Raw genomic sequence first — 20,560 nt, forward strand, 5'->3', positions numbered from 1 at the left:
CTCCCCATACTATTAATTCAGTGGGGGCAGGTGATGAAAGATGGGTCTGTGCCCAAGTGAATTTGGGAAATGTTGCATTAAAGTAATTGATCTTTCTCATAAATAAAGAGCCTGGCCAATCTACATGATGTGTGTGGTCAGTGGTACTCACCATAGTCCTGTGGAATTCTTTTATCATAACCAATGTTCCATTTGTTCATGAATTTTTTAAAAATCTAAGCCATGTATGGTGTTAGATGCTAGGGATACAGCAATAAATTAGATTAACAATGCTTATGGATAGAAAGTAAATAAGTTAATTAGTAAAAGTAGTTATTGAGAGATACGACAGCAAGAGTTTAAGAGGATGGTCTTAGGGTTGAGGATTTAACTCAGTCACAGAGGGAGCCTTCCTAGCATGTGCAAGGCCCAGGATTCAATCCTTTCCATTGGAAAAAAAAGGGGGGGGGACAGAGAGAATGGTCTCTGGAACTAGGTGTCCTGGTTATAATCCTGAGTGTGGCACTTGTAAACTGCATGAATCTGGGTAGACACCCAACCTCTTTTTCAAACTCTTCATCTGAAGAGCAGTGAAAATAGTTCCTATTATTGTGAGAACTAAAATCATGCATATATGCTGGCAAATATTAGATTCTATACAGGGGTCATCAGAATTTGTACATATAATGATAATGGCTGAGGACTTTGAAGGTTCCATGGTTACCTGACTGGGGAAGATAAGGCAGTGGGTGGAGACTTTTGAATAAGATGATCTGGGATGCTCTAAAGTAGAGACCTTGTAAAGGTGAGAAATAGCAAAGTATGCAGAAGGTATAAGAAAAGCATCCAGGGGGAAAGCAAGTACAAAAGTGTATGTCGATGCAAAGAAAGTACCTGACAAAAACCTAATACTTCATCATATTAAAACAAACAATAAACACTAAAAGAATGAGGACTAGAAGGAAACTTCTTCATTCTGCAGAGGGCACCTATAAAAGATTCAGGGCTATATCATACTGAATGATGAGGGGCTGAAAGCTTCCCCGCTAAGATCAGGGACAAGACAGGGATGCCTACTCTCATCACTGCCATTTAGTGTTTGTGATGATTAAGTCTAGATGTCAACTTGACCATATTAAGGTATATCTATATAATTGGTAAAGCATTTCTCCTGAGCATGTCTGTGTGGGTATTTCTGGAGAAGAACGGTGTGTGAGTCAGTAAACAGCGTGGGGAAAACCTTCCCTTTGTGTGGGCAGACACTATGCAGTTGGGAGGGGCCCAGATAGACAAAAAGAGAAAGGAAAGGCTAATTTAGTCTCTTTCCTGGAGCTGGGACACCTTTATTCTTCTGCCCTTGTACATTAGAATTCTAGGGTCTCCAGTGTCCCTTGGATTCTCAGGCTTTCTACCTAATTTGGACTGAGGTTTATACCACTGGCTTCCCTGGTTCTGAGGCCTTTGAACTTGGACTGAACCATGCTATGTGCATACCTGGTTCTCCAGGTTATAGACAGCCTATTGTGGGAGTCAGTCTGCAATAACTGAGAGCCAATGTTCCTAGTAAATTACCCATCTTCTGTCTGTCTATCCATCCATCCATCCATCCATCTGTCCACCCATCATCCATCCATCCTATTGGTTGAGAACTATTCCCTTGAGAACCTCAAAAGTCTTCCTCAAAACTGATGACACTAGCATACTAATATGCACTGTGCTAGAGGTTTTAGCCAGGTCAGTTATACAAAAAGATAAAATAAAAGACTTCCAGATTAGAAAGGAAAAACTAAAGCTATCTCTATTTGCAGATGGCATTATCTTATGTATAGAAAATTGTTAGGAATCTGCTAAATTATGAGAACTAATAAATCCACCAAGGGTGCAGAATATAAGATCAATATACAAAAATCAATTGTATGTCTGTACACTTGTAATTAATAATCTAAAATGAAATTAAGAGAATAATTTTACAATAGCATAAAATGCTTATACTTAAGAATAAATTTAATAAAAGAAATGTAAAACATATACTCTTAAAATTACAAAACATTGCCAGTGCAATGGTGCACACCAATAATCCCAGCTATTCAAGAGGAGAAGCAGAAGGATCACAAGTTTGATGCCAGCCTGGGCAATTTAGTGAGACCCTGTCTCACAAGAAAAATTTTAAAAAGGGCTGGGATATAACTCAGTTGTAGGATACTTGCCTAATATGCACAAGGCTTAGTTTCAATTCCCAGCACCACAAAATAGTAATAACAACAATGATGACAGCAACAAAAACCTACAAAACATTGTGGAAATTTTAAAAAACCTAAAAAATCAGACTTAATATTGTTTAAGTGGCAATACTCCCTAAATTGGTCTTCACGTACAATGCAATCTCTATCAAAACCTCAAATGGACTCTTTGCAGAAATTGACAATGGAAATTCAAGGAAATTCAAGGAACCCAGAATTGCCACAAGAGTCTTGATAAAGAATAATGAAATAGGAAGATTCAACTTTCTGATTTCAAAACTACAAAATTACAGTAATCAAGATGATGTGGTTATGGCATAAGGATGAGGATATAAATATATGGAATAGAATTGAGGATCTGGAAGTAAGTCCATATGTTTATGGTCAATTGATTTTCAACAGACGTGCCAAAACAATTCAATGGGAAAAGAATAATCCCTTCAACAAATGATACTGGGATACCTAGATATCCACAGGCAAAGGAATGAAGTTTGACCCATTCCTCACCATACATTAAAAAAAACTAACTCAGAATGGATCAAAGGCTTACAAGTAAAAGCTATAACTTTAAAAGTTGTAGAAAACTTCAGCATAAATTAGAAGAAAATAGACATAAATTCAATGACTTTGGATTGGCAATGGTTTTTGAGATAAGACACCAATGCCACAAGAAAAATAGATAAATTGAACTTTATCAAAATTAGACTTTTATTCATCAAGGGACAGTATCAATAAAGTGAAAAGATAGCCCAACAGACCAGTTTTTAAATCATATCTGTGATAAAAGACTACATCTAGAATATATAAAGACCTCTTCTTATGACTTGGTAATAAAAATACAAACCAATTAGAAACAGGCAAAGGATCTGAACAGACATTTCTCCAGAGAAAATATGCGAATGGCAGCAGCACACGGGAAGGTTCTCAACATCATTAGCCATCAGGGGGAGGCAACATGACCACAGTCAGATACCACTTATACCCATGATGAAATACAGCTGAACTGAAGGTCAGTGAGGATGTAGATAAACTGGAACTCTCATACATTGCTCATGGGAATGAAAAATATTTCTAATGTGGTTGCTTTGGAAAACAGTGTGGCACTTCCTCAAAGAGTTTAACATAATGTTACCTTTCATAATCTAGTATACAAATCCCAAGGCGCACACTCGAGAAATATTAATATATGTTTATGCTAAAACACCAGTGTTGGTACCAAAACAGGCGGGTGGACCAATGGTACAGAATAGAGGACACAGAAACCAATCCACAAAACTACAACTATCTTATATTTGATAAAGGGGCTAAAAGCATGCAATGGAGGAAGGATAGCATCTTCAACAAATGGTGCTGGGAAAACTGGAAATCCATATGCAACAAAATGAAACTGAATCCCTTTCTCTCACCATGCACAAAAGTGAATTCAAAATGGATCAAGGAGCTTGATAGCAAATCAGAGACACGCCGTCTGATAGAAGAAGAAGTTGGCTACGATCTACATACTGTGGGGACGGGCTCCAAATTCCTCAATAGGACACCCATAGCACAAAAGTTAATAACTAGAATCAACAAATGGGACTTACTCAAACTAAAAAGTTTTTTCTCAGCAAAAGAAACAATAAGAGAGGTAAATAGGGAGCCTACACCCTGGGAACAAATCTTTACTCCTCACACTTCAGATAGAGCCCTAATATCCAGAGTATACAAAGAACTCAAAAAATTAGACAATAAGAGAACAAACAACCCAATCAACAAATGGGCCAAGGACCTGAACAGACACTTCTCAGAGGAGGACATACAGTCAATCAACAAGTACATGAAAAAATGCTCACCATCTCTAGCTGTCAGAGAAATGCAAATCAAAACCACCCTAAGATACCATCTCACTCCAGTAAGATTGGCAGCCATTATGAAGTCAAACAACAACAAGTGCTGGCGAGGATGTGGGGAAAAGGGTACACTTGTACATTGCTGGAGGGACTGCAAATTGGTGCAGCCAATTTGGAAAGCAGTATGGAGATTTCTTGGAAAGCTGGGAATGGAGCCACCATTTGACCCAGCTATTCCCCTTCTTGGTCTATTCCCTAAAGACCTAAAAAGAGCATGCTACAGGGACACTGCTACATCGATGTTCATAGCAGCACAATTCACAATAGCAAGACTGTGGAACCAACCTAGATGCCCTTCAATAGACGAATGGATAAAAAAAATGTGGCATTTATACACAATGGAGTATTACTCTGCATTAAAAAATGACAAAATCATAGAATTTGCAGGGAAATGGATGGCATTAGAGCAGATTATGCTAAGTGAAGCTAGCCAATCCCTAAAAAACAAATGCCAAATGTCTTCTTTGATATAAGGAGAATAACTAAGAACAGAGTAGGAACGAAGAGCAGGAGAAGAAGATTAACATTAAACAGGGATGAGAGGTGGGAGGGAAAGGGAGAGAGAAGGGGAAATTGCATGGAAATGGAAGGAGACCCTCAGGGTTATACAAAAGTACATACAAGAGGAAGTGAGGGGAAAGGGAAAAATAATACAAGGGGGAGAAATGAATGACAGTAGAGGGGGTAGAGAGAGAAGAGGGGAGGGGAGGGGAGGGGATGGGAGGGGGGATAGTAGAGGATAGGAAAGGCAGCAGAACACAACAGACACTAGTATGGCAATATGTAAATCAATGGATGTGTAACTGATGTGATTCTGCAATCTGTATATGGGGTAAAAATGGGAGTTCATAACCCACTTGAATCAAAGTGTGAAATATGATATATCAAGAAATTTGTAATGTTTTGAACAACCAACAATAAAAAATAAAAAAAAAATAAAATAAAACACCAGTGTTTATACTGTGACATTATTTTTAGTACCCAAAGAATGGAAATAACCAAAATGTCTATTAACTGATGACCAGATAAATAAGTAAAATTTAAAATTGTTTAGCCAGAATACAGAACTAATATATGGTACAACATGATGACATTCAAAGAAGCCAAAAGAACACATAGATAGTGTATGATTCTATATATATGAAATTTCCTGACCAGGCAAATCTGTAGAGACAGAAAGTAGATTAATGAGTGCCTGTAACTAAGGGTATATAGTGGGAAATTAGAAGGATCTGTGGTTTCTTTTTGGAATGTTGAAAATCTTTAAAATGGATTTGGTAATGATCACTTGGCTTTGTGAATATACTAAAAACATTGAATTTTTACTAATATACAGTTTGGTGAATTATATGGTATGTGAATTACAATTATGTCAATGCAGTGTCATGATATAAAATCATATATGCATATGAAATATATATGGGTATGTCAGCACTTAATAGATGAGTTTGGGGGAGTAAGGACAAGAGAGGAATTAGGAATGGGGGAGGAGGGTTTATTCTGTTTTATGTGGAGGGTCAGCTTCCAGATCTGTTTAGACATGTTAAGCAAAAGGTGCCTGTTAAGTATCTAAACAGAGTTGGATGTGATTCTGGGACTCTGAGAAGTAATCCAGACTGGAGATAAGTAGATGATACGTAAATCCACAGGAAAGGATGAAAACAGAAGGGGTGTGGAGGAGAGGGGCTCAGAATGAAGTGGGACTGAGGAGAGCTGTAAAGAAAACTGAGAAGGTGGAAGAAGAAACAGAAGAAGAGGGTTGGGGATGGTCACTGAACTCAGGTTGTTTAAAAGGAACGTCCGTCCTTCACAAAGTCAGGTTCTACTGAGAGTTCAGTAAGAGGAAGACAAGCATCCACTGGAATTGCCCAGGCGGATGTTGTGCATGACTTGGTAAGAGTAGTTCAGTACTGGAGTTCAGAGTGGGCTGATAAGGGAACGTGAAGTGTGCAACTGTTTCTCAAACTTTTTACCTAACCAGAGTCTGGTTATGACAAAACTTGCTTCAGGATCATTTCCTGCTCTGCTGAAACACCCAGCAAGAGTGCTGATAGGGCCAGGTGTGGTGGTGCACACCGGTTATCCCAGTGGCTTGGGAGGCTGCGGCAGGAGGATCGAGAGTTCAAAGCCAGCCTCAGCAACTCAGTGAGGCCCTAAGCAACTCAATGAGACCGTGTCTCTGAATAAAATACAAAAAATGGCAGGTGGGGAGGTGGGGCTGGGGATGTGGCTCAGTAGTTAAACACCCGTGGTTTCAATCCCTGGTACAAAAAAAAAATGCTGTTAGGGTTTGAAGGCCAGTCTCTTCCCTGGGAGCCAGGGGGGGGGGGTCAAGACATGCAGGAAGGACTTGCTAGGCCTGGGTCCCCAGAAGAGAGCCATTCTGAGCTTTGTTCTCTGGAGGGTTTGATTTTTTTCTTTGTTGTTGTTGTTTTCTTTTTGTTTTGTGCTGTGGATGGAACCCAGAGTTTCCCATATGCTAAGCTATGCCCCACCCTGTTTTGTTGTTTTGACTAGGAGGAAACTGAAAGAAGCGTTTTTTACTAATATGTGCCTTTTCAAAGTTTAGGTAGACTTGTTGAAAACTCTTCATTTGAAATCAGATTAAAGAGTAAAGCTGTTCCCTGCAGCGAAGGCATTTATGAAGCGAGGTCCTGAGGTACTGCCTTGCTCTTCTATATCTCCCAAGACCTTGTTGGAACCCAGTGTTTGGACACTGAGACTGTAGAAGTTCCTGAAGCAAGGAGGAGGAAAACCACACACACAAGTTCACACATGCACACACACAAACACACACATACACAAATGCTCATGGAACATGCTTTCAGAAACCCCTAAAGTACATTGAACATGGATCTTACCATTTCTATTAGTGTATTCTTTCCCCAGGCTTCTTTACTCATTTAGACTATGTGGAAATGACTTTTTAAGATATGTTCCTTCAAGTAACAATCCAATCTGCCCCTTCCCTTGTGAAAATGTTCCTTGGGAAAGAATTGCTTCATAGGCTGTAAAGCCCATTCAAAGTGTTTTGAGCAAATATCACAGTGTTACATGACCAGAAAGGGCTCATTTTGGATGAATCTGAGCAGTGTTTGTTCTTTGTTTTTATTTTTTATTTATTTATTTATTTATTTATTTTTGTGGTGCTAGGGATTGAACCCAGGGCCTTGTGCATGCGAGACAAGCACTTTACTAACTGAGTTATATCTGCAGCCCTCTTCTTTGTTTTTAACAAGTTGTGTGTGTACACCCATGTGCAAGCACACACACATTTTGGTGAGTCAGATTTTTAAAGTGTTGTATCTGAGTGTTATTAGCTAAAATTTCCATCTTACCTAGAATATAGATGATCTCTGATAAAACAATGAATCCAATTTTTTTTTCCCAATAGGGTTGGCATAAAATAGGAGAATATCATTATTTCTCTAACCTTGGTTCAAGGCCCCCAGTATAAGGGTTTTTCCTATGTTTGAGGTTATAGTTTGATATAGTTTTATCATATATGTAGAAAACATGAATTGGAGGTTTTAAAATAAGAATTTCCCAGTATTACTTTCTTTGAAACATTCTGAAAGAAACATTTTAATTTGTTCTAGAGCATACATACAGAGAATTTTAAATTTTATTTATTATGAGAAAGTGATATTGGGAGTGCATACTACTTGATTACAAGTTAGACTATTATCCATGAAGAAATCACTGACTTAGAAAAAGCCCAGATTTTAGAGCCCTGTTTTGTTGTTGTTTGTGTTTTAGCTGTCCTATGCCCTAAGTTTAGGGCTCACACTTACTTCTAACAACTTCCAGTCACAGGAGAGAGTGATTGTCTGGAAGGAATCATTTGAACTTCAACCTGTTATCTTTGCTACAGGGCCGTGCTAAAGGGCACTTTTGATTTCTTGATTTTAAAAGAGCATAAGAAAAAGGTTGCAAAGAGCTTTGGTCTGCTCTGCTCCAGACTGCCAGCCACTCCAGAGCAGCCTGCAGCAGGCCTCATCATGGCTAGAGATGGGTCAGGTCAGTTTCCTTGTCTTTCTATTGTTTTTCAGAGAATAGGATTTAACTAAGCAGGTGTTACTGGCAATGCTGCAGATCGTTTTATGGAGGAGTACTGATCGCAGTTTTTCTCTGCTTCGGGTGGATCTGTGCAAATTGCTTTGTTTCTCAAAAACATCTTATTTGTCTTGGGCAGTAGCCAGGCCTCTAATGTGGGTGGTGTGTGCTGTGTCGCAAACCTCAGGCCCCAAAGCCTAAACGCTGCTTTGTCTGTCAGATCAGATGAATGGATGAAACAGTTAGCAAGCTTTGGGAGACTTTGGGGGACAAACAGAAAAGGGTCTTTGTAGCCTGTGTAGCCAGCCTGGGGAAGATGGCTGAGATGTGGGGATTGGTGCCGTGAAGACAGAAGAACAGAAGAGGCCAGGTAAGGCACTTGGGGATTTTCTAATATACCTCCATTTGGTTGCATTTTGAAAACTAGCTAGCATTTCTTGGGCTGATGGGAGGCTCATTCTATTTCCTGTATCCCCCCACTTTTATTTCCTTATTTTTGTATGTTGATAATGAAATTAGCTTATAGCAGTTCAATTTAAAATGTCACTTGTTTACATTTTTAGGCAAAAATACATGTTTTGTTTTCTAAACTGCTGTCTACTACCCAAAAATATCAAGGATTTAGGTCTCCAACTAGGAAAACAAACCAGCATATAAACATCCTAAAGGAATTTCTTTGTGATCCTTTATGAACTTCAATTAATCTGTAGATTTAACTTAAAATAAAATTTACCATAAGGGAGGCTGAGGCAGAATGATCGCAAGTTAAAGCCAGCCTTAGCAACTTAGCAAGGCCCTAAACAACTTAGCAAAACCATGTCAAAATAAGAAATAAAAAGGGCTGGGGATGTGGCTCAGTGGTTAAGCACCCCCAGGTTAAATCTCTGATACCAAAAAAAAAAAAAAAAAAAAAGCCATAAACAAGGAAACAGAAACCATGGAAGATTCTAAATACACCTTTGTACTTCCCTGCCGTCCACCTGCTCTCTGTCTCTGGGCACACATGCACACACACCCCACTTATATTTGCATGAGAAATAGGTAGGAAAAGCTTTGAAGGGCAAACAAAAAGTACAGTGCAATAAAGTAAGGGGTTGCATATAAATCGGAATGTCTTAATTTTTTATTTCACTTTCATTTGGATGCTTTTACTAATTCACTTTGCTGGACTTAAGACTTTTCAAACATTCTTTGGCCCTGGGAGGGAGTTGTATAACCATAAAACTTGAGAATCCTGGCCTTGGAATAAATGTTCCTTTTAAAACCCTAAGGACAGAAAATTGAATACAGCTGTGCAAAAAGGAAAAAAAAAAAAAAAGTCAAGTGATGGTTCATGGCTGCGGCGGGTTCCCTGATCGTCTTCCCAGGGCACTGGAGCTGGGGTTTCTTAGAGATGGGAGAGAGGGATCTCCCGTGTTGTTTGAGGTTGGTAGGTCATTTCCTGAGATGCCATCCTGCACATTGTTCACAGTTCCTGCTTACAAGTAAGTTGCCAAGCTTAAGTGCTTTACCCCAGGGTCAGAAGACAGAGCAGAACTGGGATTTTTGAGATCCAAATCCCCATTCTTTTGCACCCTCAATCATGGAATTTTCCTCACTATCAGAAACAAGTGTCATGGCATTCATTATTCCTTTCTTCTCCTCCCCTGGGGTGGAAACCAGGATGTTGCTTCTCTGATGTTTGCCCGGTGGGTCCCTCTGTTTGGTTTGTGGCCCCCCAGGGAATCATCGCTGTGGTCCCTACCCTCTGTGTAGCCTTTCATTAATCACTTCACTCTTTGTCAGACCGTGTAATGATGATTCATACTTCTTCCTCTACAAGATTAGATTACTGTAATTTTCATATCCTGGACTGCCCGCTAGGGATCTGAATTAATACTTGCTGGTATAGAAAGCAGGATTGTGTTTCTGGGGAGAAAGGACTGGACTTGCCCACTTGGCCATCATCAGAAAACGTTAGAGAGGGCCTGACTGAAAGTAATCCTGCCTTCGGGGCTTACCACGTCAATTAGCTTTCCACAAAGGCCAGCGAGCTGTTTTTCTGAGTGCAGACGGTCCCTGTACAGTGGATTTGCATAAGTGATGCCAAGGCTTCAAGACCAGAATGCATGGAGGGTTTTGTCAGGGAGTCCTGCACTGAAATGAGACTCTGCTTAATGAGAGAAATCTTCGCCAAAGAGACATTTTGGAAGGAGGCAACCTAATCCAAGCATGTGGAACCATCTACCCAAAGCCAGCAGGGATTATGACCTCAGGATGGAGAGCAGGGCCCGTGAGGGGGAAAGTGCCTTTAAAAAAAACTCTAAATTTTGGCACTTTCTATGTAGAACATACATTATTCATCCTATTCTTTCAACAAAGACTTATTGAACACTTACTGTATCCTAGGCACTGTTCTAGGCTCTGGAGATGAACAGCCATCCTCAAAACTGGTGATATCACTGGGAGTAGGAGTGTGGGTGGAAGAAAGAGCCATAGCTAGGAATTAGGAATTACCAGGGAGAACTCCGAAATAACTGTAGTTCTTTGGAAATATATTTGTTTATTTTTTTTTCTTCTTTCCAAAACCCTCTATGCCACCAGCAAGATTATAAGACATTTTCTAGTAGGTTCTAGTAGTCATGCATGCCCATGGTTAATCTGCTTGGTATCAGGATCAGGGTATTAGGTATCAACTGGTGACTTCAGGGTCTTTGAAAGAATTGTCTATTAGAGGAAAGCTGAGGTAGATCCAAGTATTTTTATCTTTGTTTACTCTCCAGTCTGAAAATTCTCACTTCAGAATGTCTTGAATCAACCTATTCCATCTTCCTTGGATCCCCTTCCTTCTTTGTTCACTCCTTTCTTTACGTTGTGATTTTTCTCTGAGGAATATGAGGTGGTACTTTGCCTCTGAATGAGTCTCAGTTCTTTAAATCTGGATGCAACCTCAGGAGTCTTACTCGAGGCCAGTGATATTCAGAGCCTGGGTGTAGACCAAGTCTCACCTGATGGCAGGAGAGTGAAAAAATCTAAGAAAATGAAATCCGTCTTGTATAAAGTTGAACTTATCCAAGTGACTCCCGTATCTTTCCAATGTTTTCTTTTCTTGAACTTGTGCAGTCAGGGAGATGTGTTCTGGATGCCCAGTTGGAGCCACAGACACATGGGAAAATGTAACATGCTGCAGTTCAGATTTTAGAGTTATCTGAACTGCGATCCACTGTACTACAGGCTTATGGGGCTTCTGTGGGTTGGCCCAGGGTGCAGCCATTATTTTTGGAGGAAGGTGAGGATGGATTCCTATGGGACTGGAGAGCAGGCATCCTGCGCTGTCAGCTGGGATGTGCAGGGTTCTTAGGGGGTATCCTGGGGGCTTGAGAGCACGCCTCTGGAAAGTGTCTCACAGTGTGTCTGGTGCGGACTGCTCATTGGTCTCCTTGGGGACCCAGCCCGGGTGTTTGCCTTTTCTCAGTACTTCCTCAGAAGAAATGTAGATACTCCATGTTTTCCATTCAGGATAAGAATGGTCCCTTCCCTCCTAGAATTGGGGACTAAAAAAAAGGAAATTGCCAAGTGTGGTGATGTGAACAACTGAGTGGAAAGGACAGGGCCTCTCTGAGTCTTCTCTCATGTAGGGAATCCTTGATCCACGGGCAGCATCGCCTTCAGCGTATGTCCCCACTTGAGAGAAACCTCTTTGGTTCTGCCATGTGATGACTTACTGCTTGAGAGCAGACAAATACCCCGTATTTTTAGACATATAACAGCCTAACTGGAGCATGTCACACTTTGTACATCTCCGATTACTCGCAAGACTGTGAGCCTGGCGTCCAGGAATGTGATGTTGGTCCAGTCGAATGGGAGGCTGTGTCCCTAGAGCCAGGACCAGGCTCACCCCTGGCAAACTCGCATTTCATTTTGACTGTTAGGCCAGCAGTTCTGTTCGTGCTGAGCTTTGCTACACACCCATTGCTCTGGGACAGAGGATTGGCTTGCAAATCCCTTGCTCAAGCCAGTGACTTACAGATGACCTTGGAGCACACAAGATCTTCATCTAAAGCCAGTAAAGTTTTCCGTAAGCTGTCAGAAGAAGAGAGACCAGACAGACAGGCAGACTCCACTGATTGATTGATTGATTGATTGATTAATATTATTGGGGAGAAGAGTCGTCTGTTGGTTGAAAGACATTGCTGCTGAAAAAAATAAAATTTTTTTTTTGTCTTTTAAAAAAAATCTACTAAAAAAAAGATTATTTTCCTAAGGTACAGATGGTCACAACCTGAAATTTATGCTGGTATTATCAGCGTAGATATTAGGAGACCATGCGTGTCCCTGTCTTCTCTCATAGATGTCAAAACCCTAAATTTATTTGAGAAAATAAAATGATTCCAAGTCTGGTTGTGTCATAGCAGAAATTAGAACAAAATATAAGTCCTGGCTGCCTACCCTTTTTATCCTCTGGAAATGAGTACTTTAAAAACAACTTCCAATGATTGCCTAAGTTCATTACCATTAGAAAGTAGAACTCTCCACAAGACAGAAGCAGCTAGAGAGCTTGTTGTCTTGCTTTCCTGTGCTGACAGTTCTGCTCAGGCTCTGATGTCACCGTTACTTCAGAAACAGGAGGGGAAAACACAGAACATGAGGCTGCTTCACGGAAACACTTGATCCAATGATACTTATTTTATTTTCTGCTTATGAACTGAGGAACAGAAAACGTGTCACTGTCTCCAGCTCCAGATAAATCAACCCCGAAAAAAAGAGGAGAATATTTTTAGCTGAATTAAAATGAGAAAAAGACCTCCAACCACAAGTGTCTTCACATCACAAACATTTGTTACATCACAGAGTGGCAGTTGATGCTTGGTTCTGGGCCCATAAAGAGATAATAGAGTTCCTATTCTTTGGAGGTCAGCAGTCTAGAGGCCGGGGAAGGATTTATAGGAGAAATAAAGTCATAAGAGTCTTGAAAGATGGTTAGGGTTTGTTTAAGTGAGAAGAAAGGAAGTGTATTCTCCATAGAAAGAACAGCCCAGACATAGCAAGGCTGCTCCATGTACGTAGCTTCTAAGGGTAGGGTGCAGATCATCTGCTGGGAGGATGGCCTGACATACCATTGAAGAAGTAGGTGGGACGGGGACAAGTCACAGAGACTAATGACTTTGTAATTTATCCAGCAGATCAGCTACCCTCACCTTCTGAGTTTTTTTTTTTTTTTTTCCACCACTAGGAGTCTGCTGGATGATATCCACAAATGTCATACACCTTCTAGATTTATCTAAATGTGATATTGATAATAAAGTAAGGCATTGCAATTCCTTATAAACTTCACAAATATTAGGTAGAAATATACCCCAAGAAAAAAATCATCACAGATGTTGGTCTATATGAGATGATCTCTGGGTAAAATGTGATTTCCAGAATACCTATTTGGGTTTTTTTAAACAATTTTTGTGTCAGTTTTATTGAGGTACAATTATCATACTGTAATATTTGCCATTTTTTTGTGTGTGTCTATGTGGTGCTAGGGATTGAACCCAGAGTCCTTGTGCATGCAAGGCAAGACTCTACCAACTGAGCTATATCCCCAGCCCCAGAATATTTATTTGTAACTGGGTACCTTTTTCTTTCTTCTAATGATTATCTAAATGCTAAACTATCCCTGTGATGCTTTTACAAGAATATCTTTGCATTTGCCCTTTGGAAAATTTAATTTAAAAACTTTGTCAAACAGCTGCCATCAGTGAAAAATATCAGCTACCTAGCTGCACACTGGAGGCGGGCTCCTGATGCAATCATGCTTGAGAGCCGCCACTGGGAGGGATGCAAAACCAGACTTGGGATAATTACAGGCCATTCCAGAAGCAGTGGAGGGGATGGTTAGGGGAGGTGGTGGCCAGGAAGGAGAGACTAGCTTGGAGTCTCTGGTGGCAATCCCAACTTGAGCTATGAACAGGAAGTGGAAGAAGAGGGGGGCAAGTGTCCAGGACTTGTTGATGACTGAGCGGAGGTTTAAATAACAAACTCCAGAGAGCAGTAGCCCTGGTTTTTCGTTAGGGTAGCCAAGTTGTTGTGGTCTGTCAGGGAAACAGGATCAATTTCCACAGTAGATTGTGAGTGGAGTGTTATTTGTCTTGTATGTCAAATTCCTGTGAGGTGTCCTTGCTTCTGGCCAGGGTGGCACCTCATGGCAGGAGCAGGAGCAGATAGCAGAGCAAGCCACTCACATCATGGCTGGGAAACAAAAGAGAAAGAGGATGGCCAGTCCCACAGCCCCCTTCCAGGACACACCCTCAGTGACCTCAGGACTCCCCATAAGTCCCCACCTCTTAAAGGTCCAGTAGTAGTACTGCCCTGGGAACCAAGCCTTTGATGAATGGGCCTTTGGGGACATTCAACATCTAGACTATAGCACCTGCGGAAGAAACGTATTCACTTAGAAAGTAATGCTTCCCATTTCTTATTCTATATCAAATACTTTACTTGGGATCAATTACTTTTATTGTGGGAGAGCAAAATAAATATTTCCAATTTCAAATTTTAGATGACACTGATAATGGGTAAATCCATATAGACTTATTTAAAGCATAATTACAGTAAGTAACCCATGTACAAATGGATTGTATTTGGAAGTTTCATTTGTAGTGGGTTTGTTCTGGGATTTGGGGGGCAGTGTTCAAGAAAAAGTTTCAACCTTAATTTTGAGATACTTATAGATTTAACTGCAGTTGTAAGAAATAATAGAGAGATTTCATGTGTACCTTTACTCATTCGCCACCCCCAGTGGCAACATCTTGAAAAACTGTGGAATAATATCACCACCAGGATGTCGACATTGACAGAGTCAACAGAGCAGTAGGACAGTTTCATAAGTATCCCTTATGATGCTCTGTGATAGCCATTTTACCCTTATCCCTAACCTCTGATGACATCTTGTCTTCTCTATTCCTGTAATGTTACCATCTGGGGAATTTTATATAAATGGAATCATTTGACAGCTAACATTTGGCAGTTAACATTCCTTGGATGTTTATCCAGGTCATTGCCTAAATCAATAGTTTATTCTTTTATATGGTTAAGTAGTATTCATGGAATGGATGTGCCACAATGAGGGATATTTGTCTATGGATGTCCAGTTGCTCTAGCACTATTTATTGAAAGGGATGAAAATCAGTTGGGCATATTTGCATGGAATTTTTTCTGGGTTCTTTGTTCTTTATTTTTCAAAACTTTTTTTTTGTAGTTGTAGATGGACAGCATGCCTTTATTTTATTTGTTTTTTATTTTTATGTGGTGCTGAGGATCGAACCTGGTGCCTCACACCTGTGAGGCAATTGCTCTGCCACTGAGCTACAGCCCCAGCCTTGGGTTCTTTATTCTTATCAGTCATCTGTTATGTCTCTATCCCTTTGTCGACCTATTTTGTTCCCTCATTCCAGATGTGTAACACCCACAGAAGCTTAAATATAACATATAATACTTGATTATACAACATATTATATGATATATTATAACAATATAATTATACTATTAATAAAATTATATATAAGCTCTGTATTATGATTTCTACCCTATTTTAATACATGTTTTTAATTTTGGTTTTCACATCTTCATTGTTGGTATAGATAGTTATCACAGAAATAAGAATGAGTGACTCTTAGACTCATCAATAGCTATGCTTCCTAGATCAGCCCACATAGTCACTGTTAGAATTAATAGTAATGGGAATATAATGAAGTGTTACTAGAGGAAATGGTAGACTGCAACACTGTTATATTAGTAGTATTAAATAATAACAAATAAAAAATAGTTGTCAGGTATTTTGGATGTCTGTGTCTGGTAGAAGTCTAGTTCTTATTTGTAATTTTAATTCACAATGTATGATTTTCTGTTTCTTATTTTGTGAAAAGAAGTGGGTGTGATGGGGTTTTCTGAGTTAGGCAGATAGGAAAAAAAATGGAAAGTGTTTAAATGCATTGCAAAGTTAGAATTAGCTGGAATTCAAATGATCAGAAATAAAAAGGCTTTATAAAAGAAGTAACTAAGAAGAATCGCCCTGTTAGACTCCAGTGCATGTTAATCTAGGACAGTTTGGCTGCTCCAGGGAAGCAGTGAGCAACAATTTAACAGGCGTACAAGAGTTAGATGTTTATTTTGTGGCAGCAAATCTTTTTTAGGAAAAGCAAACTGCATTATTGTGGTAACAGTGATTCATTTCCCTCCTCCTATCCTCCCAGATAGTCAACTGTTTTACATAAGTTTTTATTTTCACCCAACTTTGCTGCAGAAGGAGTTTCAAGCAGCTCCCATAAATACATAAAATAAGATAAAATAAACTTAAAAATGAGGGAAAAGCCAAACTGGGTCACAAGGAAAACAAGATGAGGGACAGGAATGAGATTACGATGCAAAAGTCATACAGTGAGATTTTATCTGTCATCTTGAAGTGGATAAAAAAACTTGGCTTGGGCAAAGTTTTAAACCTTGCACACTATAGTCATAGAGCCTGTTTCTAAGTGTCATGTTATCTTTCATCTTTTTTTTTAATTGGCACATACCTATTATGCATATTTATGGGGTACTATGTGATATTTCAATATATGCATGCATTGTATAATGATCAAATCAGGATATTTAGTTAGTCTATCCTCTGAAACATTAAGCATTTCTTTGTGGTGAGAACATTCAAAATCCTCTCTTCTGACTATCTTGAAATATTCCATACAGTATCGTCATCTTTTCACCTGGCCCTGGGAAGGTCTGTTTAGGGATAGGCATTGTTTTGCAGGGTTAATTAGTAACAGGAATTCAGACCCTGCCTTGTGAGGCCTCCCTCCACTGACTGCTGCAGCTGGTGGTCTGGGAACAGTGACATTCAGAGGCATACCACCCGGAGGCCCTGCGCAGCACACAGCTTTCCTCCAGCCCAAGACTTAATGAGGTTTGTGATTTATATTGAAGTTAGCACAGACAATTAAGAATAGTTCTCTGTTATTCTTGGTAACAACAGGGACATCTACCATTGTAAGTATTTTGTTGTAAATGGAGTTGTAATGTTTAGTTTAAACATTTAAAAAATGTAAATGGCCTTTTAAGAAGTGGTTATGAGTCATTGTTCATTTTTTTTTTCATTAGTTAAGGTCCATCTGGTTTTTAAGTGAAATGAGGGGCCCAGGAGCCATCAGAAGATAGGTTTTGCCAGTTCAGAGGGCTGACTTTGGTTTCAGGACAAAATATTTGTGTTGTTCTAAAGATAGTCCTTGCAGCACAATTGTTTCTTATGATGATTAATTTTTCTACAATTATTGGAAGTGGTAAGAAATACATAGGGATCTACATAATTGTTAACTTGTAAAGAGACATGTCACTATGGCATGCTGTTTAATATACAAACATATATATATATATATATATATATATATATATATATATATATATATAGAGAGAGAGAGAGAGAGAGAGAGAGGAGACATGCTTAATTTGGGGGATTCAGTATCTGACCTTATGAAAGATGGTATGTTCTTTTCCTTTAATCTAAAAACCAGAGTTAGAGACTTGTTTGCTGTAGCCTGTTGAGTAGACTGCTGTTGTGTTTTTAATTTCTCTATAAAACCTGCTGAAAGACAATGTGGACAATTGAGTTGCATTTGAAGTGGCTGCTGGCCAGAGCTGTGGCAACAGCTGATGGGCTCCTCTGAGTTTCAAGAGCTATTTCTGGTCCATTAGCTGTATCAAGGCTCTGGAGTTCAGGCCATAAAAGGCCGGTCCCATGTGGAATTGCCACACTGCCTCTGACCACGTCCTCAGGCCGGCGAGTCCTCAGGTTTCACGTGGATTTACCCAGTAATGGATGGCACCACCAAGGCCAGATTGGGAAAGCACAGCCTCGAAGACACCAGGGGACTGAAAACTTCAAAAAGAAGACTCTTTTTATTAATATTTTGGAGTTCTTTCTTCAGAGATACTTTTGGGATGTAGCCTTCACCTATTTCCTGAATCTAACATCCAAACGCCTTTTGGAAAGCACCGTTCTAAATTTATCCTCTTCTGAATCATCGCTTCTGATAGATGCAGTTGCCTTGTTTACATGGTGATGTTTGATTTTTGTACAGCGTTACTTGGGCTAACTTTGGATATTTTACTTTTTGTTTAGCATTTGAAAGTAGTGTTCATTGAATAGAGACTCAGAAATACTCAAGGACATCCAAAGTCAGATTAGAGGATATAGTGTGTTTCTTTTTTCAATTAAAATAATAAGGAATTGAAGTGTGATTTCCCCTTTCGCTTAGAGGAACAAGGATTATACAGAAATTTGAAGTAAGTGAAAAAGCTTCCTATACATCTGAATGCAGTGGTTTTGGTTTTTAAGTGCCATCTGTCTGAGCATGCTTCTTAAGGATTTGCTGAATTCAAGCACTGGAATGTTCTGCCAGTATTTGCTAGTTGTTGCAATTACTCCTGCAGATGCCCTTGGGCATATTTTGGGATTTGGGAGGATTGGATTTTTTTTTTTCTTAAAAACAAAAAGACTTATGATACAGAGAGGTTTATTGTTAACAGTCTGTTTACCATAACTTAGTAAGTACATTCTCTCTAAATGTTAGCCCTTGAAGTCTTGGAATTAAAGTACATTTACAGTACAAAGTACTTTAATCATTTCTCAAATATGGAGGTAGAGTTCAAAAAGGCAAATTTTCTTTCATTTCTATTATTTATTAATTTTTTTTGGTCATACAGGTGACATTTCTATTATTATTATTTATTATTATTTTTTTTTTGGTCATATAGGTGATCAAACCCAGGGCCTCAGGCATGCTAAACACACACTTAAACCCCCAGCCCTCACCCCTATGATTAATTCATGTGGAAATATACATCACCAGTGATTCTTTTGTCTAATCTTTGTTTTGAGATTCTTTGTCTTGCTACTCTGGAGTTTTGTGCTTGATTTTATAGAACCTCTTTGTTCCAGCTTTTATAAGAAAAATCTCACTTTTGGTTCTAGACATGTTTATTTTTGATATTCTAAATGTTTATATTAGTGTATTATAGTTATACATAATAGCCTTCAAATTTTGTACTGTGATTCATTTTTCAATTCTCCAAGGGAAAAAAAATACCAAAGCAGCCTTTTTAATCCTTGGGGATAGCTACAGTCTCTTTGTCATTGAGCTTGGTGATTTGCTACTGAAAAACAGCAACAAGCAATAACATTTAAGGTTTATTTGACATACTGCTCCTTTAGAAAAAAAAAAAAAGATGGTTTCTTTATGCCATATCAGATGAACAAGTATGCACAGTAATTATTTTTGTCAGGTAGAAAAACAGAATATTTATAGAGAAGAACATCATGGGTGAATACTGCAGTTGTTCTCCACCGGAAGTAGTACCACAACTTAGGAGGAGTCATGCGTGGGGACAGCTTTCCCAGTAACTGCTGCTAGCATTTAGAGGGATGTGGTTAAGAAATGTAAGTAAGTGCAGCATTGTCATGCTGTGTGTACATACATACACTACTACTCTGGCTAGAATGCTGGTGGTATCCCCAGTTGAGAAAAACTGCAGGGCATAAATTCTTCCCGTCAGAGAGCGAGACACATTTGGGCTGCCTCTTCCCACCACGCCAGGTGAACTCTTGAGGAGTCAAGCAGTTGAATGTCCTGCCAGGAATAGATCACTTGTGTCACTCTTATGAAGACATGTAAGGGTGACACCAATGGGTAGAGAGAAGGGGTTTGTTATTGATGCATTTTCCTTCTATCGGAGCAAGAGAGGTAGCCTTCAGGGGAAAGCATATTTGAAATATTCAAATTGGTGCCAAGAGCATGGTCTTCAAAGTAAAATCTGGTTATAGTAGTGGACATCTGTGTTTCATTCAACAAACATCTTTGTACTTTGTACTTTTTCTTGGTAGCCAGACCTCAGAAAGTTTTGAATTTCAATTCGGAATGGACATCTTTGGCCACGTCTGGGGTTGTTTAATATTCTACAGTTTAGAACTTGTGTGTAAAGAAAGGGACTTTGGCTTTTACAAGGATGCCCCATGGGCTGCTGCAGTCTGGCTGGGCACAAATGCCGCAGTCTGGCTGGGCACACAATCACGAGCCACCACACAGCTTGTAGATTCAAACAGCAACTCTTTATTCCCGAACTCACACCAGCCATCTACAATCACGTTCTGGGGAAATCCACGTTCTCTGCCCAAATCCACTCCCACTGGGCTTCTGTCTCCCAAAAAATACTGTCTGAATCCCGTGAGAACTCAAGGGGAACTCAGGCAGCAGGATACGCCCTATTCCCAGCAAGAATAATCTTAAACCTGGAACGCCCTAAACCCGATTATCCTAAACCGGGAACACCCTAATCCTCCCTGGTCCTTGAGCAAGGTCACCTACATGCAATGTCACTGCAAAA

General features: G+C 39.6%; 1 protein-coding gene across 12 annotated transcripts in view; it reads left to right on the plus strand.

The window, feature by feature from the left end:
* The window catches only part of Svil (supervillin), a 237,171-nt gene that overhangs the window by 60,922 nt on the left and 155,689 nt on the right, over positions 1-20,560 (plus strand). For 2 of the 12 annotated variants that reach the window (XM_058580543.1, XM_046448295.2), the window contains exon 1: positions 17,842-18,463. The exons of the other annotated variants lie outside the window; for them this stretch is intronic. The gene's annotated coding sequence lies outside the window, so the exon portion shown is untranslated. Of the gene's footprint in view, positions 1-17,841; positions 18,464-20,560 lie in introns of those variants that run through there. 12 annotated transcript variants of the gene reach the window in all.

This window comes from Marmota monax, unplaced genomic scaffold (assembly GCF_021218885.2).
Source record: "Marmota monax isolate L192 unplaced genomic scaffold, Marmota_monax_Labrador192_F-V1.1 WCK01_AAM20220418_F8-fsc00066, whole genome shotgun sequence".
Taxonomy (NCBI): Eukaryota; Metazoa; Chordata; class Mammalia; order Rodentia; family Sciuridae; genus Marmota; species Marmota monax.